General features: G+C 43.3%; 1 pseudogene; it reads right to left on the minus strand.

Annotated features, from left to right (window-relative positions):
• Positions 1-434: 434 nt before the first annotated feature.
• Positions 435-20,720, minus strand: LOC121568686 (annotated as a pseudogene).
• Positions 20,721-27,015: the final 6,295 nt, after the last annotated feature.

Here is a 27,015-nt window from a genome sequence, read left to right on the forward strand (position 1 = left end):
CAAAATGTGCACACAGGGGGGGCCCCCAAGACGAGGTGGGGAAACCCTGGAATAAATGACTATTTTAAATAGCATTTTATTTATTTATATATAAATAAACAAAACGGCAAGCTTTCACTGGAAGTTTTTATAAATGTATTCGCCAAACTACAGTTGTATAATAATGCAGCGATTTGTCTTAAGCAGGGGTATTCAACTCTTACCCTACGAGGTCCGGAGTCTGCTGGTTTTCTGTTCTACCTGATAATTAATTGCACACACCTAGTGTCCCAGGTCTAAATCAGCCTCTGATTAGAGGGGAACAATGAAAAAACGCAGTGGAACTGGCGAAAGGTCCAGAGTTGGGTTGGAGGGGTCTACAGGTTACACACACAAAGAACAAACCCAGGTCAGTTATTGACTGTATAGATCTGATCCACAAGTCGGCTAGTCTGTTACACCTCGACTGATTTGAAAAAGGTACAACTGAAGTGAGAGTTAAGTTTCATGTATTGTTGCTTTTACATCATGGTTAAAATCAGTTGTGATGAGAGGCAGCAGACTAGTCTAGAAGAGAGTAGACTAGATGAATAGAGATGGGCAACACAGAGTGTGTTAAACACTAAGCTTAAAGGTCTGCTCAGAGAGCGATATGTATCCTAACTTGTTCTCTAATAAATCCGCTACAGGTGACAGGATTTCCATGTATGTCTGCTCTCTGCGCAAACTCATACGGTACTGTAAGGAGCTTGCAAAGCTAGCATGCTTTTAAAAACACGACTAGTGGTTTATGACTAGTGGTATTGGATTGTTGACTACAGACTGCTGAAATAAAGGCATTGTTCATGTAATTCGATTTGAACCAAGGTCTAGGAAAAAAACAGTACAGTACTGACATGATTACATTGGAGTTTGAAATGCTCTCTCCAGCCTTCGTCGTATCCATCTTTGGCAGTGTCTCAACACACCTCTCACTCATCGTATTCATACTCGCTGTACTGGAGTTAAATGAAAAATGTAATGTTTTTTTGTATTTTTTTTGTATTCTTATAATTGCATTGTTGGTTAAGGGCTTGTAAGTAAGCATTTCACTGTAAGGTCTACACCGGTTGTATTCGGCGCATGTGACAAATACAATTTTATTTGATTGGAGTTCCCTGTGGAACTATTTTTCCAGGTCTTTTCCCTCTACACCCCTGTGCCATACGGTACTCAAACACACTGCCCCTCTCTGAGAAGTTCTCATTTTTAAGAGGTCTTCCATACCCAGCTGCCTGCTTGTCCTCCCTCACCATATCCACTTCCACCAGGGGTATACAGGCAAAACATATCCTGTCAACAAAAGACACGCAGATGGTCAGTTGGGTAATCAACACACACCCAGAACAAAAAATGCCAAGCCTAAACAGTACAATGCAAGAACATCCACAGGCCCATACTGTACAGTACACCACACCAACAGGCCCATACTGTACAGTACACCACACCAACAGGCCCATATTGTACAGTACACCACACCAACAGGCCCATATTGTACAGTACACCACACCAACAGGCCCATATTCTACAGTACACCACCCAACAGGCCCATATGTACAGTACACCACACCAACAGGCCCATACTGTACAGTACACCACACCAACAGGCCCATATTGTACAGTACACCACACCAACAGGCCCATACTGTACAGTACACCACACCAACAGGCCCATATTCTACAGTACACCACACCAACAGGCCCATATTGTACAGTACACCACACCAACAGGCCCATACTGTACAGTACACCACACCAACAGGCCCATACTGTACAGTACACCACACCAACAGGCCCATACTGTACAGTACACCACACCAACAGGCCCATATTGTACAGTACACCACACCAACAGGCCCATACTGTACAGTACACCACACCAACAGGCCCATATTCTACAGTACACCACACCAACAGGCCCATATTGTACAGTCGTGGTCAAAAGTTTAGAGAATGACACAAATACTAATTTTCACAAAGTCTGCTGCCTCAGTTATGATGATGGCAATTTGCATATACTCCAGAATGTCATGAAGAGTGATCAGATGAATTGCAATTAATTGCCATGAAAATGAACTTAATCCCAAAAAAAACATTTCCACTGCATTACCATGGAGACCATAGGGTCAGCTGGAGCGCCTCTGTTAGCACTGACAGGACCCCCTTGTTCCTGAATAGAAGTTTCCGGATGACCATATCGCCCCCATGGTACTCCCCTGCAGCCCCCGAGCCGGGCTGCAGGGAGAAGTGCTCCAGAACCATAGGGTACCTGAGACAGAGGAAGAGGAGGAGAAGGCATCAGGAGAGGGAGGAAGAGGAGGGAGGAGGAGATGGAGGAGGAGAAGGCATGAGGAGAGGGAGGAAGAGGAGGAGAGGGAGGAGGAGGAGGAGGAGAGAGAGGAAGATGAGGAGAAGGCATGAGGAGAGGGAGGAAGAGGAGGAGAGGGCATGAGGAGAGGGAGGAAGAGGAGGAGAGGGCATGAGGAGTCAGATCAACAGGACACAAGAAGAGGTGATCGCTAGCTAACTAAGTTAAGGACAAGCACTATGGAACTGAATGTAGAAATGTGAGGGGTTGAAGCCTCTACTATAATTCCTCCCCCCCACCTCTTCTCCAGAATCTCTGGGTCGGTGATGAGTGTGTTAGTCATGTGACTGTCCAGCCTGGCCCCGCCCCTGCTCTCTCTTCCTCCCATGTCGTAGTAAGCGCTCCCCTCACTGCCGAAAGTCACATTGTTCATGCAGCCCTGACAGAGAGAAAGAGAGTGAGAAAGAGAGAGAGGGAGAGTGAGGAGGAGAGAAAAAGGAGAGTGAGGGCTGCTAACACTCATAAACATCAAGACAATTGTTATGTAACTGTGGCAGGACTGTCCAGTAACAGCTCCCTCTCCTACCTGTGAGGCGGCGCAGACCTTGTAGGCGCGGAAGATGACATCGACCACCCTCTGTGACGTCAGCACATTCCCCCCCACCACAGCGGCATTCTGGGAAGGCTAGAAGATGGAGCCGCTGGGAATGATGACTTTGACTGGAGTGAGACAGCCCTGAGACGAAGAGTGGTTTTAATGCTTTCTCAGTGTTTATCACATCATATCCTTGCATCCAAACTTCAACATTGCAGTACCAATGTCTACCACCAGAGGTCCTAGCATTTGTTTCCTATTCTAGACTCTCTTTCTGAATTGAGAATTTGTGAATTGAGAACATTGAGCCCCTACTGACCTGGTTGAGGGGGATGTCCTGGCCTACCATGCAGGCAGGCAGTAGATGCGGGCAGAGAAGTTGATGGCATGAGGGGCGTTACAGTTCCCCCACTGTGAAGTGAAACACTGCACTGCCCTGGGAGGGAGAGATGGAAGAGAGATGGTGAGGTAGAGGGAATAAAAGAAAGGAGGAATAACCAATAGAATCATATAAACAGTTCCAATCTCTCATAGACAGATCTACATAAACATAACTGGTACCGAAGAATCTGTCGGTGTAACAGTGTTGCTTTCGTCCCTCTCCTTGCCCCAACCTGGGCTCTAACCAGGGATCCTCTGAACATATCGACAACAGTCACCCACAAAAGATTGTTACCTATCACTCCACAAAAGCCATGACCCCCGCAGAGCAAGGGAAACAACTATTTCAAGGTCTCAGTGCGAGTGACGTCATCGATTAAAACATTACTTGCGAGTAACACTAACCAGCTAGCCATTTCACACCGGTTACATTGGGGAGGAATGGCATGCGTGGGAAAACGAGCAGCAGTAGCTAGTTCGATTACGATTTCGCAGGTGTTATCATCTTTCAAATTTCGGAAGGGGAGGGGTCATTAGGCCCCTAACTTGAAAAGAGAGAGGGTGGAGCACCTTGTTCCAGTTCCGCTCATCGTTCTAGCGTATCTTCATCCCTTCTCTCAACACGTATAGACCCAGAATGTAATCAAACATCTGACCAATTACACAAGACTTTAGTTCTGGGTTAACTGAGATTAGCAATTCCTTTACAGTCCTGATGGATGGGTAGTGACCCGGTTGCCAGGTCTGTCTGTGTTTTAACCAACACTTATCTTGTGTTCGTAGGCACGCCAAACACGAAAAAGGAGTTGGCTCCAGTGTAAACAGATCTGGCGGATATATTATTACATGGATAGCATTGTATCTCCACATACATGTACCTCATTCTCGTTCATCTGGACCCGCAGTCTGATTGGTGTTCCATCGTCCATGAAGTCCTCTGCCTCCACCTTCAGGGAACCTGTCTTTAAGCATGTCTCTCACCGCCAGCTCTGTATTACTCTGGAATCACGCACATGCACGCAGAAACAGGCGCTCGCACACACACAGGTCAGATTACATAAAGACAAACACATTAGTACCTATCAACACGAATGCTGACCACTCCATTTGTAATGTGATATGAGCTAATACAGCCCAACTGAATCAAGCATCTCACAGTGATGTCCTCCTAACCTGGATGTATCCCATGTAGACCTGCACCACAGCCAGCCCATAGCCGTCAATCAACTCCCCCACTAGTGTGCTCTCTCGCTGATTGGCTGCCACTTGAGCTCACAGGTCTGACAGATTGTCATGGAGATTGCAAGTCTCAGAGCAGTCTTGGTATTGAGCTGGAGCCATGAGTGCTTCGGTTACAGCTGATAAAGAACGAGAGAGAGAGAGAGACAGATAATGAGAAAGATCAGTACAATGCCATGGAAACGTTTTTACAAACAGATTCCTGGAGTGCTCTGAATTCCTGTTGTGATGTTGTGATAATTGCTCTATAACCTGTTAGTTAATATGCCTTGCGACCGTGATAGATAGGCCTAAAGCCGACACAGTGACAGAATAAATTCAACCACACCTTTGTTTCATCACAAAACTGGAGAGCAATCTCTGTCTGGTGAAGTCCACAAAGCATATTGAATGTAACAAACAGTTACATGACCTACAGCATGGTAAAGCAAGTTAATGTTCCCAACATTTTCGGACTACTAAACAACTATTGATTTAGAACCACGGAGAGTTAATGCAAGTCGCAAAGAAAACAGGAGCTGCCTCCACTATTCCAGCACCATTTCAACTACAACATTTCAACATCATCAAATCACCTATGCTTAGTCTAATACAGTGACAACTAAAAGATACCAAAAACTATTTAGTCCAATCAACGCACGCTAAATATGTGGCTGTCCATGGTTCTGATTTGTGTGTGTGTTCCTGCAAGTAGAAAAAACATGTTGACTCACCCAACTTGTAGAGAAACATCAATGCCGTCCTCCTCTCTTTCATGATGACGAAACAGTCTATGACTCTGTCATACAGTATAGGCTTTTATTTTTTGTTGTCCTAGGCTACCTGGCCAAAATGCTTGCTCACTAGCCTAACTTCCTTTCATGGGCAATGTTAGCTAGTTAACATTAGCCTTCTACATCTTGCTACATATTGAACTTCCATCCTCTCAGTCCAGGGGCACAATGTATTTTATGATTGAATCACAATCTCCGTTATAATCATTGGCCAGTACAGAGAATTAAGTACAGAGAATTAAATAAGTCCAAATCCCTATCTCCATCCATGGCTAATTTAGGAAAGGGGCAATTTTGGCTAGCTAGCTAGCCACCGGAGGACAACAACACAACGAGATGCAACAATTCAAGTTGTTTCTGTCGATGACGTATTTCTCTGTGATAGGAGTTAAGCCAAATCCAAACTGGCTTCCCTGACACTTTTTTTGGTGCTCCAGAACCATTCACAGTTGAGCTCACTCATTTTAGCTCAACGCTGATTGGATATTATTTTATACTTTTTTTATCAGGGAGGCCAAATGTTCGCTGGCTTCCCTTGCATCCTCTTTATGACCAGACAGCATCAGATAGATTGCCTACACATAGAGAGACAGAGGGGCGCTGTTTCACTTGCTCCGGTGAGATACAGTACATTCAGCCTCTTGCGAACTGAAGAAACATGATAAAACACAGAGAGACAAAATATACATTGTTTTAATGTTTTTTTCTTTTTTTCTTGGTACATTTTTGGGGGAAGCCTGGCTTCCCTTGGCATCCATGAATACACGCCACTGATTATGAGTGAAACTCACCGGAGTGATGACTGAGGTCAGGGAGGTGACTGCCTCCTGCACGTGGATGGTTACGCAGAATCACATGACACTTTCTAACAGTGCTCCTTATGGATTTGATCTGTAGAACACAGAAAGGACAGAGAGAGATATGAGATAGAATATACTGTACTTTGGTTCCTTGCTGTCTCAACTTCCCCAAATACTTGCTTATTATGTTTAACAGACTTTGAATAAATTTTGTAAAGCAGTGAATTTTCATGTTTGCAGTGATTATCCAGACCTGGTACTGGACAGTTTCCTGCATGGCTCCCAGGTGAACAGGGATGTGAGGTGCGTTGGACACCAGGCCTCCGTCAGGGCCAAACATGGAGATGGAGGTTCTATGGAGCACCCAGGCCATCCCTGGTTACTAACTGACCTGCGATGCTCATGAAGCGATGGGAGAAGATGGAGAGCTGTACGGTGTTGAGTTCAGTTCCCAGGAGGCAGTGGGTGTCGGTGCCCACAGCGATGCACACATCACCCCCTTCTGTCAGATGGGCCACACAGCTGCGCTCCACCAGGATGGTGCTGGGAGGAAACAATCAAATGACACCGTCTAAAATAGTACTTACAGAGGAAATTACTTTTTGGTCTATAGAATGCCAGCTTCATCTAAACCAACGGATGTAATTCAGTGGCTATTTAAGGCTTAAAAACTAATCTGAATTTAGATCTGCAGTGTCATAATTTTGTTAAACATTTTTAGGAGGTAGATCAGCTTTAATATTGCAGATAGATTGTAACTTCCATCAATGTAATTGTCTGCATCACTTCCAATCCCCCATATGTTTTTGTTTTGTTTTTTCTCTCGCATATATACATATATACAGTGGGGGAAAAAAGTATTTAGTCAGCCACCAATTGTGCAAGTTCTCCCACTTAAAAAGATGAGAGAGGCCTGTAATTTTCATCATAGGTAGACGTCAACTATGACAGACAAAATGAGGAAAAAAAATCCAGAAAATCACATTGTAGAATTTTTAATGAATTTATTTGCAAATTATGGTGGAAAATAAGTATTTGGTCAATAACAAAAGTTTCTCAATACTTTGTTATATACCCTTTGTTGGCAATGACACAGGTCAAACGTTTTCTGTAAGTCTTCACAAGGTTTTCACACACTGTTGCTGGTATTTTGGCCCATTCCTCCATGCATATCTCCTCTAGAGCAGTGATGTTTTGGGGCTGTCGCTGGGCAACACGGACTTTCAACTCCCTCCAAAGATTTTCTATGGGGTTGAGATCTGGAGACTGGCTAGGCCACTCCAGGACCTTGAAATGCTTCTTACGAAGCCACTCCTTCGTTGCCCGGGCGGTGTGTTTGGGATCATTGTCATGCTGACAGACCCAGCCCCGTTTCATCTTCAATGCCCTTGCTGATGAAAGGAGGTTTTCACTCAAAATCTCACGATACATGGCCCCATTCATTCTTTCCTTTACACGGATCAGTCGTCCTGGTCCCTTTGCAGAAAAACAGCCCCCAAAGCATGATGTTTCCACCCCCATGCTTCACAGTAGGTATGGTGTTCTTTGGATGCAACTCAGCATTCTTTGTCCTCCAAACACAACGAGTTGAGTTTTTACCAAAAAGTTATATTTTGGTTTCATCTGACCATATGATATTCTCCCAATCCTCTTCTGGATCATCCAAATGCACTCTAGCAAACTTCAGACGGGCCTGGACATGTACTGGTTTAAGCAGGGGGACACGTCTGGCACTGCAGGATTTGAGTCCCTGGCGGCGTAGTGTGTTACTGATGGTAGGCTTTGTTACTTTGGTCCCAGCTCTCTGCAGGTCATTCACTAGGTCCCCCCGTGTGGTTCTGGGATTTTTTGCTCACCGTTCTTGTGATCATTTTGACCCCACGGGGTGAGATCTTGCGTGGAGCCCCAGATCGAGGGAGATTATCAGTGGTCTTGTATGTCTTCCATTTCCTAATAATTGCTCCCACAGTTGATTTCTTCAAACCAAGCTGCTTACCTATTGCAGATTCAGTCTTCCCAGCCTGGTGCAGGTCTACAATTTTGTTTCTGGTGTCCTTTGACAGCTCTTTGGTCTTGACCATAGTGGAGTTTGGAGTGTGACTGTTTGAGGTTGTGGACAGGTGTCTTTTATACTGATAACAAGTTCAAACATGTGCCATTAATACAGGTAACGAGTGGAGGACAGAGGAGCCTCTTAAAGAAGAAGTTACAGGTCTGTGAGAGCCAGAAATCTTGCTTGTTTGTAGGTGACCAAATACTTATTTTCCACCATAATTTGCAAATAAATTCATTAAAAATCCTACAATGTGATTTTCCTGATTTTTTTTTCTAAATTTGTCTGTCATAGTTGACGTGTACCTATGATGAAAATTACAGGCCTCTCTCATCTTTTTAAGTGGGAGAACTTGCACAATTGGTGGCTGACTAAATACTTTTTTCCCCACTGTATATACACATACATACATATATACATACATACATACATACATATCCTTTAAAAATATATATATTTCCCTTTATTACGTTACAACCCCACCATCCCCTCCCTAATTGGAGTAAACTAGTGAACAACAATGCTTAGGCCTCTACTTCATGCTTATACATACTATATACATTTTATGGACACAGTCACTAATTATATTTTGTTTGTTTTTACTCCTGAACTTCCTCCAAACATTTTCATGATGTCCATCTGGTATGCTTCTATATGCCATATCTTTCTAACTGTGCTCTTTCACAAAAGCTCACAATATATAACCTATATACTTATTATGGACACAGCATGTCTTACACTAGTTATCTTGTTGTTATTCGTTGTTGTTATTAGTCCCATCCTTCAGCTCCATTCAACACCTCCCATCTATCTCTTAACACCATCCATATTGGATTTCTATTTGCCATATATTTTTCAACTGTACTGTGATGTTTTACAAAAGTTCTGAACCTTTCTATTCTCATTGTTTCTACAGTTTGTGAATTGAAAATAAACATCCTTGCTAAAAGTATTATTATATTATTGATCGATTGACTATGACTTTTCAGATCACCCAGTAGTGCTATCTGCAGGGTCAGCTCCATGCAAATATTGCAACCCTTCAGCCATTCCTGGACCTGTGTCCAGAAACAAGCTACAAATGGACAGTACCAAAACAAATGATCTAATGATTCTGTCTCTTCACAGCCAAATCTGCAGAGCTGGGAAGATTGTATCCCCCATACAAATAACATTCTGTTGGTAGCAAGAATTTGATATAATAATTTAAATTGACAAATTTAATCCGGCGTCGTTTTGCGTATCAATTCATAAACACTATGCCATGGAATCGGTACGTCAAAAATCTCTTCCCAACTATTTTGCAATCTATATGGGACGGCTGTCAATCTTTTGGTCCTTAAATGAAACTGGTAAACTTTTTTATTTATCACCATTTTCTTTAACCAATTATGTAACTAATGCAAGGCCGACAGACAACTTCCATACTTTTTCCTCCTTCCACTTTCCTCTTCCATTTTTGCGGTAATGCTGCATTTATTTGGTTGTAATTTTGGGTAGAGCAAACATTTCCATATGTTTTTGTTAGCTGCATGTGCGACATAACTCCACCATTCCTACCGATAATATCATTTAGGAAGATTATACATTTTTTAAACATTTTCTCAAAAAAGAACGGTTTTCTATCAATTACTATATTAGAGTTTAACCACAATATTTGTTGCAATATTTGTTCTGTCATTTCTGGAGGATTAAATTGAAATTGCAACCAACTTTCTATGGCTTGTTTTAGAAATAGTGATATTTGGGAGATGATTTCCTTTTCAAATACCTGAAAGTGAGGGGTTGTAATCTGAATGAAGGGAAAAAGTCCCTTCTTGAACATTGGGTGAGACAATCTTACTAGTTTGCTAGAGAACCAGTTCGGTTTTAAGTATAATTTTTGTATGACTGAAGCTTTTAGTGATAGGTCTAATGCTTTAATATTTAATAATTTCTGTCCTCCTAATTCATATTCATTATATAAATAGGCCCGTTTAATTTTGTCTGGCTTGCCGTTCCAAATAAAATCAAATAGTTTTTTTCTCATATAATTTAAAAAACTGTTCGCAAGACCATAAGCAAATAGGTAAACTGAGATAAGCTTTAATATTGCAGATTGTAACTTCCATCAATGTAATTGTCTGCATCACTTCCAATCCCCCATATGTTTCTATCTCTCTCAAATATATATATATATATATATATATATATATATATATATACAGTATATATATATATATATATATATACATACATACACACACACACACATACACATACATACATACATATAAATACATATCCTTTTTTTGAAATTATTTTCCTTTATTACTTTCCAACCCCACCATCCCTCCCCTAATTGGAGTAAACTAGTGAACAACAAAGCTTAGGCCTCTACTTCCAGCTTATACATACTATATACAGTGGGGGAAAAAAGTATTTAGTCAGCCACCAATTGTGCAAGTTCTCCCACTTAAAAAGATGAGAGAGGCCTGTAATTTTCATCATAGGTACACGTCAACTATGACAGACAAATTGAGGAAAAAAAATCCAGAAAATCTCATTGTAGGATTTTTAATGAATTTATTTGCAAATTATGGTGGAAAATAAGTATTTGGTCACCTACAAACAAGCAAGATTTCTGGCTCTCACAGACCTGTAACTTCTTCTTTCAGAGGCTCCTCTGTCCTGCACTCGTTACCTGTATTAATGGCACCTGTTTGAACTTGTTATCAGTATAAAATACACCTGTCCACAACCTCAAACAGTCACACTCCAAACTTCACAATGGCCAAGACCAAAGAGCTGTCAAAGGACACCAAAAACAAAATTGTAGACCTGCACCAGGCTGGGAAGACTGAATCTGCAATAGGTAAGCAGCTTGGTTTGAAGAAATCAACTGTGGGAGCAATTATTAGGAAATGGAAGACATACAAGACCACTGATAATCTCCCTCGATCTGGGGCTCCACGCAAGATCTCACCCCGTGGGGTCAAAATGATCACAAGAACGGTGAGCAAAAATCCCAGAACCACACGGGGGGACCTAGTGAATGACCTGCAGAGAGCTGGGACCAAAGTAACAAAGCCAACCATCAGTAACACACTACGCCGCCAGGGACTCAAATCCTGCAGTGCGAGACGTGTCCCCCCTGCTTAAGCCAGTACATGTCCAGGCCCGTCTGAAGTGCATTTGGATGATCCAGAAGAGGATTGGGAGAATGTCATATGGTCAGATGAAACCAAAATATAACTTTTTGGTAAAAACTCAACTCGTCATGTTTGGAGGACAAAGAATGCTGAGTTGCATCCAAAGAACACCATACCTACTGTGAAGCATGGGGTTGGAAACATCATGCTTTGGGGCTGTTTTTCTGCAAAGGGACCAGGACGACTGATCCGTGTAAAGGAAAGAATTAATGGGGCCATGTATCGTGAGATTTTGAGTGAAACCCTCCTTCCATCAGCAAGGGCATTGAAGATTAAACGTGGCTGGGTCTTTCAGCATGACAATGATCCCAAACACACCGCCCGGGCAACGAAGGAGTGGCTTCGTAAGAAGCATTTCAAGATCCTGGAGTGGCCTAGCCAGTCTCCAGATCTCAACCCCATAGAAAATCTTTGGAGGGGAGTTGAAAGTCTGTGTTGCCCAGCGACAGCCCCAAAACATCACTACTCTAGAGGAGATCTGCATGGAGGAATGGGCCAAAATACCAGCAACAGTGTGTGAAAACCTTGTGAAGACTTACAGAAAACGTTTGACCTGTGTCATTGCCAACAAAGGGTATATAACAAAGTATTGAGAAACTTTTGTTATTGACCAAATACTTATTTTCCACCATCATATGCCAATAAATTCATTAAAAATCCTACAATGTGATTTTCTGGATTTTTTTTCCTCATTTTGTCTGTCATAGTTGACGTGTACCTATGATGAAAATTACAGGCCTCTCTCATCTTTTTAAGTGGGAGAACTTGCACAATTGGTGGCTGACTAAATACTTTTTTTCCCCACTGTACATTTTAATGACACAGTCAATTTGACAATAATTCTATTTTGATGGTTTTTACTCCTGAACTTCCTCTACCCTCAACCTCTCCAGTGTCATTATTTATAAATACTCCAAGGTAGCCTTGCCCTTAAGTAGCCTTGCACTTATGTCATATGGCATGAGAAACCCACACCTGTTCTTGTCTATGATGATGGCTGGATCGGGGATATTGTGGTAATATAATATAATATAATATAATATAATAAATATAATATAATATAATAATAATATAATATGCCATTTAGCAGACGCTTTTATCCAAAGCGACTTACAGTCATGCGTGCATACATTTTTTTTTGTGTATGGGTGGTCCCGGGGAACGAACCCACTACCTTGGCGTTACAAGCGCCGTGCTCTACCAGCTGAGCTACAGAGGACCATTAAAACCTCAATGGATTTTTATTTGGATTTAATGTAATGGACATACACAAAATAGTCAAAATTGGTGAAGTGAAATGAAAAATTACTTGTTTCAAAAAATTCTACAAAATAAATAATGGAAAAGTGGTGCGTGCATATGTATTCACCCCCTTTGCTATGAAGCCCCTAAATAAGATCTGGTGCAACCAATTACCTTCAGAAGTCACATAATTAGTTAGATTGCACACAGGTGGACTTAATTTAAGTGTCACATGATCTGTCACATGATCTCAGTATATATACACCTGTTCTGAAAGGCCCCAGAGTCTGCAACACCACTAAGCAAGGGGCACCACCAAACAAGCAGCACCATGAAGACCAAGGAGCTCTCCAAACAGGTCAGGGACAAAGTTGTGGACAAGTACAGATGAGGGTTGGGTTATAAAAAAATATCCCAAACTTTGAACATCCCACGGAGCACCATTAAATCCATTATTAAAAAATGGAAAGAATATGGCACAACAACAAACCTGCTAAGAGAGGGCCGCCCACCAAAACTCACAGACCAGGCAAGGAGGGCATTAATCAGAGAGGCAACAAGGAGACCAAAGATAACCCTGAAGGAGCTGCAAAGCTCCACAGCGGAGATTGGAGTATCTGTCCATAGGACCACTTTAAGCCGTACACTCCACAGAGCTGGGCTTTACGGAAGAGTGGACAGAAGATAGCCATTGCTTAAAGAAAAAATTAAGCAAACACTTTTGGTGTTCACCAAAAGGCATGTGGGAGACTCCCCAAACATATGGAAGAAGGTACTCTGGTCAGATGAGACTAAAATTGAGCTTTTTGGCCATCAAGGAAAACGCTATGTCTGGCGCAAACCCAACACATCTCATCACCCCGAGAACACCATCCCCACAGTGAAGCATGGTGGTGGAAGCATCATGCTGTGGGGATGTTTTTGCATCGGCAGAGACTGGGAAACTGGTCAGAATTTAAGGAATGATGGATGGCGCTAAATACAGGGAAATTCTTGAGGGAAACCTGTTTCAGTCTTCCAGAGATTTGAGACTGGGACAGAGGTTCACCTTCCAGCAGGACAATGACCCTAAGCATACTGCTAAAGCAACACTTGAGGGGAAACATTTAAATGCCTTGGAATGGCCTAGTCAAAGCCCAGACCTCAATCCAATTGAGATTGCTGTACACCAGCGGAACCCATCCAACTTGAAGGAGCTGGAAAAGTTTTGCCTTGAAGAATGGGCATAAATCCCAGTGGCTAGATGTGCTAAGCTTATAGAGACATACCCCAAGAGACTTGCAGCTGTAATTGCTGCAAAAGGTGGCTCTACAAAGTACTGTGAATAGTTTTGCACGCTCAAGTTCAGTTTGTCTTATTTCTTGGTTGTTCACAATAAAATATATTTTGCATCTTCAAAGTGGAAGGCATGTTGTGTAAATCAAATGATACAAACCCCCCAAAATATCCATTTTAATTCCAGGTTGTAAGGCAACAAAATAGGAAAAATGCCAAGGGGGGTGAATACTTTCGCAAGCCACCGCATTGCAAAAACACCAAATTGCTTTCAGTGTGTGTGTGGTCACATGGCAACTCTTCCCACAGGTAAACGTTGGTGTCCAGGTAACCATCCTCAAAGTAACACATGGTTATCTTAGTGATGGAAAACAGAGGATATACAGTAGTTGACTTTGAGTCCATTTTGAGGATCCCAGGATGGAGCCATACATGAAATATACTGTAATACTACCTGTTACTCACATAAAAGACAGACTGTGTGTCTGTTCACAGCCCTGTAAACACAGGCGAAAAAAGTGACATTACTTTGAGATGTACAGTACAGTAAGGAAACAGTGCGTGTGATGATTAATGACACTTTCAAAATCCCTGAGTTCTGAACCATAGTGGCTTTGGGAAACCCATATCCCATCTTGGTGTTGGTCATAGATTTAAGGCCCGATTTCCCAGAGCCCCTGATTCTGATGTCATCAACTATGATGGGCCGGTCTGGGATGGTGAAGCCAAACTCCTTCAGGTAGCTGGGAGGAGATAGAGGTACAGAGGGAACATGAGGGTGTGAGGGTTGTACCGTTGATTATAGAATTAAGATAATTGGTTCTTATTATGTAGGAACATAATGGAGTGAGGGGAAAGGTTAATGTGCTCACCACTTAATGAAGGCAATACAGAATTCCCCAGACCTACATGACTGGGAGTTGCCAGGGTAACCTGTGGCCATTCCCATGAGCGCACAGTCTGTTTGGTGGAGGAAAACTTCAGTGGTTATCTGGGCGCTGAAATAGAAAAAAAGATAAGAAATCATTGGTTCATTCTTAATTATAAACTGGGTGGTTCGAGCTCTGAATGCTGATAGGCTGAAAGCCATGGTATACCACGGGTATGACAAAACATTGCTCTTCTAAGTACGTTGGTAACCAGTTTATAATAGCAATAAGGCACCTCTGGGGTTTGTGATTTATGGCCAATATACCACGGCTAAGGGCTGTATCCAGGCACTCCGTGTTGCGTCGTGAATAAGAACAGCCCTTAGCCATGGTATATTGGCCATATACCACACCCCCTTGGAGCTTATTTCTTAATTATATAACAGACAATGGATAAGAGTGTGTTTGTGTGTGTGTGTGTGTGTGTGAGTGCACGATCATGTGTGTGTGTGTGTGCTCATGTGTATGTGTGCTTATGCATGTGAGTGTGTTGTGTCTGACCTGCTGAAGCCGCGGTCTCTCAGGGCCTCTGTGCAGCGCTGGGTTAGCTGGTCCACCCTGCGGTCCAGCTCAGAAAAGGAGCGAGGGTCGTAGTGCAGAAAGCAGGGCTCCTGGACTTCCTCCACCACATCAGCCAGGGCCAGGTCGTAGGCTGACAACACACCACTGTACCTGGGAGGGATAGGGAGGGACAGGGAGAGAGAGAGGGATAGAGTTCAATTGGGAGAGACAAAAGTGCATTGAAAGAGAAAATATTTGAGAATCTGCAGACAAGCAGAAAGACCATCAAGTTTCTGTTAAAAGTAAAAAAAAGTAATAAAAAGGGAAATTAATTTGAATGTTAACATAATCATACTTGAATACTAGTACAAATCACACCTGAATACTAGTAAAAATCATACTTGAATACAAGTACAAATTCATACTTGGATCCCAGTAAAAATCATACTTGGATACTAGTACAAAATCATACTTGGATACCAGTAAAAACTATACTTGATTACTAGTAAAAATCAGACTTGACTCTATTCCAACCAGGCAATAACAGCAGAGATTTTCACATACACTACCCTTACACACTACATACCGCACCCGGTAACACTTTACTTAACACCCAGCGTCATCACACATTATGACACGGTCATAACCATGTCATAATATGTCATAACAGCTGACATAACTTGTGGAAAGGAAATGGTTGATCTCGCGGGTGAGCTGGTGGAAGTGCTTCATGGTGTCATCGCTGGACAGAGGCTTGTCCTCTCCCGGACCAAAGATCCTGGGGAAGAAGGAGGGGAGCAGGCGGCCCAGAGCCAGGTTGGCATCCGTCACTGTCAGAGGACCACCTATGAAGATCAGACACAGATGTAGGTTACTACTCCACTAGAGCCGTATGTAAAGCAGAGTTACATGATCTCACATTTCGGTTAGAACTTGGAGTTATTCCAACTTTTTTAAACCTTCCCCCTCAGCCATCCCATCAACCTAAAGAGGGGGTAGGGAAAAACGTTGTCCGTATAGATGTTAAATGTCCATACATTTTTATCTGAGTGAGTGGAACGGATTAAAGACAGAAATCTGTATCCGGGAGAAAGGGGTAGATCGAGTCAAAGGGTAAAAGCTGGGGATGATGGGGTGTGTGATAAACGGAAAACAAAACACTGGATTAAGGTGGGAAAGAGTGTGTGAGGAAGAGGGAAGGAGAGCAGCAGAAAGGGATAGGGTTAAGTTATCTAACAGAGTAAAGGAGTGGAAAGAAGGGGAGGATGAGCGATAGAGAGAGAAAGAGAGACAGAGAGAGAGAGAGAGAGAGAGAGAGAGAGAGAGAGAGAGAGAGAGAGAGAGAGAGAGAGTGTGTCACGCCCTGGCTCTGGGGACTCTTAAATGTTGAGCCAGGGTGTGGATTTGCTATGTTTAGTTTTTCTATGTTTTTGTTCTAGATCGTTTGATCTATGTTGGCCAGGGTGGTTCCCAATCAGAGGCAGCTGTAGCTCGTTGTCTCTGATTGGGGACAATACTTAGGCAGCCTGTTTTGCACTAGTCTTTGTGGGATCTTGATCCGTAAAGGTTTGTTGTGTTATAACCTCAGGACTTCACGTATCGTTTGTTTGTTGTTTTGTCGTTAAGTACGTTAAATAAAAGTATGTACGCTTATCACGCTGCGCCTTGGTCCGTGTCTTCAGTCAACGATCGTGACAGAAGATCCCACCATAAGAGGACCAAGCAGCGTGCCCAGGAGGAGAAGATGGCTATGTCGCAGGTGGGCAAATGGTGGTCTTGGGAGGAGATATTCGCGGGGAAAGGGCAAAGGTGAATGCCCAGGCAGGAGAGGAGACTGTGGAGGCGCGCTACAGAGAGGAGCAGCGGCAACGCAGAGGGTACCGGCCGGGGAGGAAGCCCGAGAGACAGCCCCAATAAAAAAATTTTTGGGGGGGCTAAAAGGGTGGTTGGCGGAGCCACGTACTGTGCCGCGAGTGTTCCGGCACAGTCCTGTACGTCCTGTGCTAGCACCATGCACGTGTCGTGCTAAGGTGGGCATGCAGCCAGGACGGGGTGTGCCGGCTCAACGCTCGTGGCCTCCAGTACCCCTCCTCGGTCCCGTATATCCTGCGCCAGTGCCACGTGCTGTAGCGCCAGTACGAGTGCACAGCCCTGTACGTCCTGTGCTGATGCCTCACACATATTGTGTGGAAATAGGCATTCAGCCAGGACGGGTTGTGTCAGCTCTCCGCTCCAGACCTAGCTCTCCGCTTATAACCTCAGGACTTCACGTATCGTTTGTTTGTTGTTTTGTCGTTAAGTACGCTAAATAAAAGTATGTACGCTTAGCACGCTGCACCTTGGTCCGTGTCTTCAGTCAACGATCGTGACAGAGAGAGAAAGATAAGCAGTGATGGGGAGTATTTCTACCCTTTCTGTAGTAGGCTGGTCCTGATGAGCACCAGCAGACTCTGGCCTCACTACAAACATCCCTGACCTGGGATCAGAGAGGGGAGGTATGGGGGGTCACGACTATAATGTCACATCTCCCTGTAGACTGACTGGACTAGAGTGACTTCCACCACATAGACAGTCATTCCCTGAAGAAGTTATACGTTGCCATCCAATGTTTATCTACTAGCGTCATAGGTAGTAACTGTGGGTTAATGGTTTAGCTACGGAAGAACAGTCTGAGCATTACATTTACATTTTAGTAACGCTCTTATCCAGAGCGACTTACAGTTAGTGAGTGCATACATTTTTCATACTGGCCCCCCGTGGGAATCGAACCCACAACCCTGGCGTTGCAAGCGCCATGCTCTACCAACTGAGCTACAGAAGGCCCATGAGCATAAATTACAAAAGGAAAGAAAATATATTTGAATCATTGTACTTCCAACAACAGACTGTGTACAGTCTATGTATACATACATGTATGTTGAAAGTCCATATTTATGCTGTGTTTGAACCATACTCTGTGTGACCCAGATGTCCCGACTGACCTGAAAAAGAGCCACCGCCTGCCGCTACTGTATTGATGTCTAGCTAAGGGGCCTGCAGGGTGACGGCGGCCATGGTGGCCTCAAACACGTGCTCATACTGCCCCGCGTAGCGACTCACATCCGTAGAGGTGCCTAGAGGGGGCACAGCGTATCTGTTAGGGGCATGAAGAGTGTAAAAGAACACAAGTTCCTCCATCAGCCCAGTATTAGCGAAATGCTTTGGAATTTTGTAATCAAGGGCTTCAAAGAAGCCTTTGTCGGACATCCATCAATACCATTCCCCATTATTCTGTGTCATGCTTCCTGCTACGATGTGTGTAACCTCCTATGATCCTGTTTACTCCTTCACTTCACACCTCTCTCTCAATGTCAACAACCCCTTAACCCCTTTCCCTGTCCCCATGCTATATAGACCGCATTTGGCCCCTTCCCCCCTGCCACTCTTTAGGTGTAATTGTTGCTGTTTGCTTCCTGTCTATTGTGGCTGACCTCCCCACACCCCACTTCAGATCTCGCCCCACCCCCCAATGTCGAACCCGGTGACGGGCTTCTTCTCTGTCTGGCTGTAGGAGGTGATGGCGTAGCCCATCACGCCCCCGGCAGGCCCAGACAGCACTGCCCGGGACGCACAGAAATGCTCCATGGGGGTGAGACCTCTATCAGACTACATGAAGAGAACACACATCCTACAGGAGAGAGAGGAGGGGAGTACAGCAGGTTGAGGGAGGTAGTAATTTCAAGGTGTGTATACATCAGGTGACTGTGAGAGTATGATCTCTCTGCATACTATGAGTGTTAAGTAAATACAACTACATAACATTATGCTAATAGAACAAAACCCACACATATATTTACAAAACCACAGTGACTGACTTCCAGGTGCCCCTGAAGCCAGAAGTGAAGCATTTCAAGTACTGGCGGATTTTAGGTGTTGAGGTAGGCATTGGCGCAGATGGTGTACCCACGTGGCACAGCCCTCACCATGGGCATGACCTCACAGGACAGGGACACCTGGGCGAAACCCAGCCTGCGTGCCAATGACCCTGCGACCTTCTCATGGCCAGGCAACCTGACATACAGAGAGAGTCAGCTCACACATCAGTTTCATTCCATTATGTTCCTGTCCAACATACAGTACTGAGAGGCAGTCTGCAAAGTTGACTCATTAACTCATACTGCTTTGAACAGTGTTTTTTTTGTTAAGCCTTTCTGTGCACTCCCTCCTATTGAAATGTGTGTTCTGTGATTATCGGGCATGGCATTAAATCCTGAAGGTGCCTTTTCAATGTACTTACATCCAGTGACTTTAATTACTTTACAGTTTGAAACTAGGAGTTGAAAGAACCCTGTAAGTTAACAAAGTAGAAGTCCCAGAGTGGAAGGATATAAGAAAAGGGAGTAAAACTCAAGTATCTAGACGGCAGGAGAAAAGGGAGTGAAACTCAAGTAACTAGACGGCAGGAGAAAAGGGAGTGAAACTCAAGTATCTAGACGGCAGGAGAAAAGGGAGTGAAATCAAGTATCTAGACGGCAGGAGAAAAGGGAGTGAAATCAAGTATCTAGACGGCCGGAGAAAAGGGAGTGAAATCAAGTATCTAGACGGCAGGAGAAAAGGGAGTGAAATCAAGTATCTAGACGGCAGGAGAAAAGGGAGTGAAATCAAGTATCTAGACGGCCGGAGAAAAGGGAGTGAAATCAAGTATCTAGACGGCAGGAGAAAAGGGAGTGAAACTCAAGTAACTAGACGGCAGGAGAAAAGGGAGTGAAACTCAAGTATCTAGACGGCAGGAGAAAAGGGAGTGAAACTCAAGTATCTAGACGGCAGGAGAAAAGGGAGTGAAATCAAGTATCTAGACGGCAGGAGAAAAGGGAGTGAAATCAAGTATCTAGACGGCCGGAGAAAAGGGAGTGAAATCAAGTATCTAGACGGCAGGAGAAAAGGGAGTGAAACTCAAGTAACTAGACGGCAGGAGAAAAGGGAGTGAAACTCAAGTATCTAGACGGCAGGAGAAAAGGGAGTGAAACTCAAGTATCTAGACGGCAGGAGAAAAGGGAGTGAAACTCAAGTATCTAGACGGCAGGAGAAAAGGGAGTGAAACTCAAGTATCTAGACGGCAGGAGAAAAGGGAGTGAAACTCAAGTATCTAGACGGCAGGAGAAAAGGGAGTGAAACTCAAGTATCTAGACGGCAGGAGAAAAGGGAGTGAAATCAAGTATCTAGACGGCCGGAGAAAAGGGAGTAAAACTCAAGTATCTAGACGGCAGGAGAAAAGGGAGTGAAACTCAAGTATCTAGACGGCAGGAGAAAAGGGAGTGAAACTCAAGTATCTAGACGGCAGGAGAAAAGGGAGTGAAACTCAAGTATCTAGACGGCAGGAGAAAAGGGAGTGAAAGAGAAGGAGAGGCCCAGTTTCCTCTACCATTCTCTGTCCATGACCTTCCACTAGGCTTGGGCGATATACTGTTTATACCGACGGTATGATTTTCAATACCGTTTTAAAAAATCCCCCACTGCTTATAACTAAGTTAAGTATAAGAATAAGAAATGTAAGATGTGTCAAATAAATTATATGCAGCTCAAGGCTCCAGCTATGCATTTGGTTTGCTAACTTGCTAGCTAAGTGGCTTGATATCAAGATCAAGCTTCTTGGTTACAACAGAGACATTCAATCCCCTCCTGGATCAAGATCCCTGTTGCCTAAATTGTTTTGTGCATAAATAGCTTTGAAATAGCGCCCCTTGTGTGCACTTCCAGTAATACAGTTTACCCCGGTATGGTACAGAAACGGTATAATACCGTAGACCCCTGTACGGTACAGAAATGGTATGATACCGTAGACCCCTGTACGGTACAGACATGGTATGATACGTAGACCCCTGTACGGTACAGAAATGGTATGATACCGTAGACCCCTGTACGGTACAGACATGGTATGATACGTAGACCCCTGTATGGTACAGAAATAACCGCCCATCCCTACCTTCCACATAGACCACAATGATCCAAAACCAAGAAGAACAGGCAATCTGACACTAGACCCTAGACACAGACACACACACACACACACACACACCACACCCCCCTAAACCTAATTTGAGGGGCGACAATGGCTAACATGACCTTAGCTACTTTTGGTAATGTCAGGTCAATTAGCTATCTGTTGAGAAAACTAAGCTGGATAGCTGAGTTAACATTGCTTTTCCAACTTATAGAAGATACATAATTTATTTTTGAGAAAAAGGGCAAGAGATGCAGCACAGCAAACACAGAGATGGTTCTTCTATTTGCAGGAGTAAGTGAATAGATATTGTGTGTGTGTGTTTACAATACAATTATTCGGCATCTAGATAGATGGGTTGGCTGACAACATCATGAAAACGATGTGTGCGCTTCCATGGGGCAGAAGTCAGCCTGTTGTTGTGATTCTGGATGGCCAGATAGCTAGCAAGAATGACAAGAAACTGCCATGTGGGGAATCATAAGTGGCTCATTTCAGCTTGTTTCATCTTGTTATTGATACCATGTCTTGTTTTGAGGTGTTGTGACTGATTTCATGTCAAGGCTAATATGGCAAAAATTCGCTAGCTAGTTAATCTACAACTGTAACTAAGTATTTGAGAGACAACAAGTGGTACTTGTGCAAATGTATTTATGTTTTCAATAAACATTGGAGACAAAATATAGCTTACATATTGTCAACAATCTAAAGCCAACCTCATCTGTTTTGCCCCATGGTTGCGCACGTCTCATTTTTGTTGCTAAACAACCAACATGTCTATAGAGACACAGAGGAGCGTACAGTAGAACATAGAGAAAGCGAGACCCAACCAAATCATGACACCCACAATTAGACCCAACCAAATCATGAGAAAACAAAAAGAGAATTACTTGACACATTGGAAAGAATTAACAAAAAAACAGAGCAAACTAGAATGCTATTTGGCCCTAAACAGAGAGTACACAGTAGCAGAACACCTGACCACTGTGACTGACCCAAACTTAAGGAAAGCTTTGACTATGTACAGACTCAGTGAGCATAGCCTTGCTATTGAGAAAGGCCGCCGTAGGCAGACCTGGCTCTCAAGAGAAGACAGGCTATGCGCACACTGCCCACAAAATGAGTTGGAAACTGAGCTGCACTTCCTAACCTCCTGTCAAATGTATGACCATATTAGAGACACATACAGTGGGGAAAAAAAGTATTTAGTCAGCCACCAATTGTGCAAGTTCTCCCACCAATTGTGCAAGTTCTCCCACTTAAAAAGATGAGAGAGGCCTGTAATTTTCATCATAGGTACACGTCAACTATGACAGACAAATTGAGAGAAAAAAAATCGAGAAAAATCACATTGTAGGATTTTTTATGAATTTATTTGCAAATTATGGTGGAAAATAAGTATTTGGTCACCTACAAACAAGCAAGATTTCTGGCTCTCACAGACCTGTAACTTATTTTTTAAGAGGCTCCTCTGTCCTCCACTCGTTACCTGTATTAATGGCACCTGTTTGAACTTGTTATCAGTATAAAAGACACCTGTCCACAACCTCAAACAGTCACACTCCAAACTCCACTATGGCCAAGACCAAAGAGCTGTCAAAGGACACCAGAAACAAAATTGTAGACCTGCACCAGGCTGGGAAGACTGAATCTGCAATAGGTAAGCAGCTTAGTTTGAAGAAATCAACTGTGGGAGCAATTATTAGGAAATGGAAGACATACAAGACCACTGATAATCTCCCTCGATCTGGGGCTCCACGCAAGATCTCACCCCGTGGGGTCAAAATGATCACAAGAACGGTGAGCAAAAATCCCAGAACCACAAGGGGGGACCTAGTGAATGACCTGCTGAGAGCTGGGACCAAAGTAACAAAGCCTACCATCAGTAACACACTACGCCGCCAGGGACTCAAATCCTGCAGTGCCAGACGTGTCCCCCCTGCTTAAGCCAGTACATGTCCAGGCCCGTCTGAAGTTTGCTAGAGTGCATTTGGATGATCCAGAAGAGGATTGGGAGAATGTCATATGTCATATGGTCAGATGAAACCAAAATAGAACTTGTCGTGTTTGGAGGACAAAGAATGCTGAGTTGCATCCAAAGAACACCATACCTACTGTGAAGCATGGGGGTGGAAACATCATGCTTTGGGGCTGTTTTTTCTGCAAAGGGACCAGGACGACTGATCCGTGTAAAGGAAAGTATGAATGGGGTCATGTATCGTGTGATTTTGAGTGAAAACCTCCTTCCATCAGCAAGGGCATTGAAGATGAAACGTGGCTGGGTCTTTCAGCATGACAATGATGCCAAACACACCGCCCGGGCAACGAAGGAGTGGCTTCGTAAGAAGCATTTCAAGGTCCTGGAGTGGCCTAGCCAGTCTCCAGATCTCAACCCCCATAGAAAATCTTTGGAGGGAGTTGAAAGTCTGTGTTGCCCAGCGACAGCCCCAAAACATCACTGCTCTAGAGGAGATCTGCATGGAGGAATGGGCCAAAATACCAGCAACAGTGTGTGAAAACCTTGTGAAGACTTACAGAAAATGTTTGACCTGTGTCATTGCCAACAAAGGGTATATAACAAAGTATTGAGACACTTTTGTTATTGACCAAATACTTATTTTCCACCATAATTTGCAAATAAATTCATTAAAAATTCTACAATGGGATTTTCTGGATTTTCTTTCCTCATTTTGTCTGTCATAGTTGACGTGTACCTATGATGAAAATTACAGGCCTCTCATCTTTTTAAGTGGGAGAACTTGCACAATTGGTGGCTGACTAAATACTTTTTTGCCCCACTGTATTTCCCTCAGATTACAGAGATCCACGAAGAATTCGAAAACAAACCCAATTTTGATAAACTCCCTTATCTACTGGATGAAAAACCACAGTGTGCCATCACAGCAGCAAGATTTGTGACCTGTTGCCACAAGGAAAGGGCAACCAGTAAAGAACAAACACCATTGTAAATAAAACCCATATTTATGTTTATTTATTTTCCCATTTGTACTTTAACTATTAGCACATTGTTACAACACTGTATATATACATACAGTTTTTCTCAATTGCTAAAACACAATTTCTGAAACCTTGCTCCATTTCCTGAAAACATTAAACACAAAACCTCATCTTCAAGCACTATTTACAAAACCTCTGACTCCTCTCGCAAAATGAAACATTCGCCTCAAAACAGTTTTACCGGTGTTCAAAATCAAACACTGCTCTCAAATCATAAACAAAGTGATCAAAATGATATACACTCTCAAGCAGTCAGTAAACAATACACCGAAAAATAAAAAACACATTGTTCAAAACATACAGTTCTCAGGGAGAAGTACATTTTTAATCTCAAAACTAATTTCATATTTTTCCGTCATTGTCTTTTGATGAACGAAAACATGTTCTATCATAGTAGCTCAAAATGTATCAGAAATTACTACTCTGCTTTGCTCTTTGAGATTTAGTTTTTTGTTCTTCCTCCTCCTTGTACCCCTATTTTTACAGTACTGTACCCTGCATCTCACAAACTTGTCCTTTGTCTCTGTGATACTGTAATTATTGTTCTTTGTTGATATGAACCTGCAACCAGTCAAAATCTATTGAGCAGTCAGTACTGTTAACAAATGGAAAGCACAATGTTCAGGGCCATACAATTTGTCCATTGTACAGTATACAGCCTACAATGCACTGTACTACAGTATACAATACTAAAAGGGACAAAAATCAAAGGAGTAAACATGTGATCAATGTGCTTCTTCTTGTCTTTGGGCTGGGTCAGGCCAGAGCACTTCGTTGACATCACAAGCAATATTGTCCCTCCTGAGGCAACGGGGGAAGAAGCCTCTTGTGTGTCGTATCCAGCCCTGACATGATTCCTCACCTATATCACCACAGGCTAAATCAATGGCTTGCAGCAGATTTACTCTGGGGTTGTCTATCATACACTTTCCATCTCCAAGAGGAGAAAAACTCCTCAATCGGATTCAGGAAAGGCGAGTATGGAGGGAGGTACAAGTTCATAAACTGCCCATTGATGTTTCTGAATGTACACTTACTTGCATATACTGAGCTCGCAGTTCTTTCACCCTTGGTGAGTTGCGCTCAAAAGGTACTCTGTATACTTGTTTCATTTGCATCCTGTTACGATGGAGGATACGGTCAATTGTGGAAATGCTCACACTGTCGATTCCCTGGAAGTGTGTGTTGTCTTGTATCACCCGTTCCTGGATTTCTCTGAGTCGTATTGCATTATCTTGAAGGACCATGCCAACTATAACGGCCTCTTGCTCCCGAGTGAATATAGCTGTCCATCCACCTGCATGTGGCAGCCTTGCAATTCTACAAAAAGTAGTTGTGCAGTTACAAAACATATTCATGCAGTACAATACAGTGGGGAAAAAAAGTATTTAGTCAGCCACCAATTGTGCAAGTTCTCCCACTTAAAAAGATGAGGGAGGCCTGTAATTTTCATCATAGGTACACGTCAACTATGACAGACAGATTGAGAGAAAAAAAATCAGAAAATCACATTGTAGGATTTTTAATGAATTTATTTGCAAATTATGGTGGAAAATAAGTATTTGGTCACCTACAAACAAGCAAGATTTCTGGCTCTCACAGACCTGTAACTTCTTCTTTAAGAGGCTCCTCTGTCCTCCACTCGTTACCTGTATTAATGGCACCTGTTTGAACTTGTTATCAGTATAAAAGACACCTGTCCACAACCTCAAATAGTCACACTCCAAACTCCACTATGGCCAAGACCAAAGAGCTGTCAAAGGACACCAGAAACAAAATTGTAGACCTGCACCAGGCTGGGAAGACTGAATCTGCAATAGGTAAGCAGCTTGGTTTGAAGAAATCAACTGTGGGAGCAATTATTAGGAAATGGAAGACATACAAGACCACTGATAATCTCTCTCGATCTGGGGCTCCACGCAAGATCTCACCCTGTGGGGTCAAAATGATCACAAGAACGGTGAGCAAAAATCCCAGAACCACACGGGGGGACCTAGTGAATGACCTGCAGAGAGCTGGGACCAAAGCCTACCATACTAACAAAGCCTACCATCAGTAACACACTACGCCGCCAGGGACTCAAATCCTGCAGTGCCAGACGTGTCCCCCTGCTTAAGCCAGTACATGTCCAGGCCCGTCTGAAGTTTGCTAGAGTGCATTTGGATGATCCAGAAAAGGATTGGGAGAATGTCATATGGTCAGATGAAACCAAAATATAACTTTTTGGTAAAAACTCAACTCGTCGTGTTTGGAGGACAAAGAATGCTGAGTTGCATCCAAAGAACACCATACCTACTGTGAAGCATGGGGGTGGAAACATCATGCTTTGGGGCTGTTTTTCTGCAAAGGGACCAGGACGACTGATCCGTGTAAAGGAAAGAATGAATGGGGCCATGTATCGTGAGATTTTGAGTGAAAACCTCCTTCCATCAGCAAGGGCATTGAAGATGAAACGTGGCTGGGTCTTTCAGCATGACAATGATCCCAAACACACCGCCCGGGCAACGAAGGAGTGGCTTCGTAAGAAGCATTTCAAGGTCCTGGAGTGGCCTAGCCAGTCTCCAGATCTCAACCCCATAGAAAATCTTTGGAGGGAGTTGAAAGTCTGTGTTGCCCAGCGACAGCCCCAAAACATCACTGCTCTAGAGGAGATCTGCATGGAGGAATGGGCCAAAATACCAGCAACAGTGTGTGAAAACCTTGTGAAGACTT

Source organism: Coregonus clupeaformis, chromosome 7, assembly GCF_020615455.1.
Source record: "Coregonus clupeaformis isolate EN_2021a chromosome 7, ASM2061545v1, whole genome shotgun sequence".
NCBI classification, from domain to species: domain Eukaryota; kingdom Metazoa; phylum Chordata; class Actinopteri; order Salmoniformes; family Salmonidae; genus Coregonus; species Coregonus clupeaformis.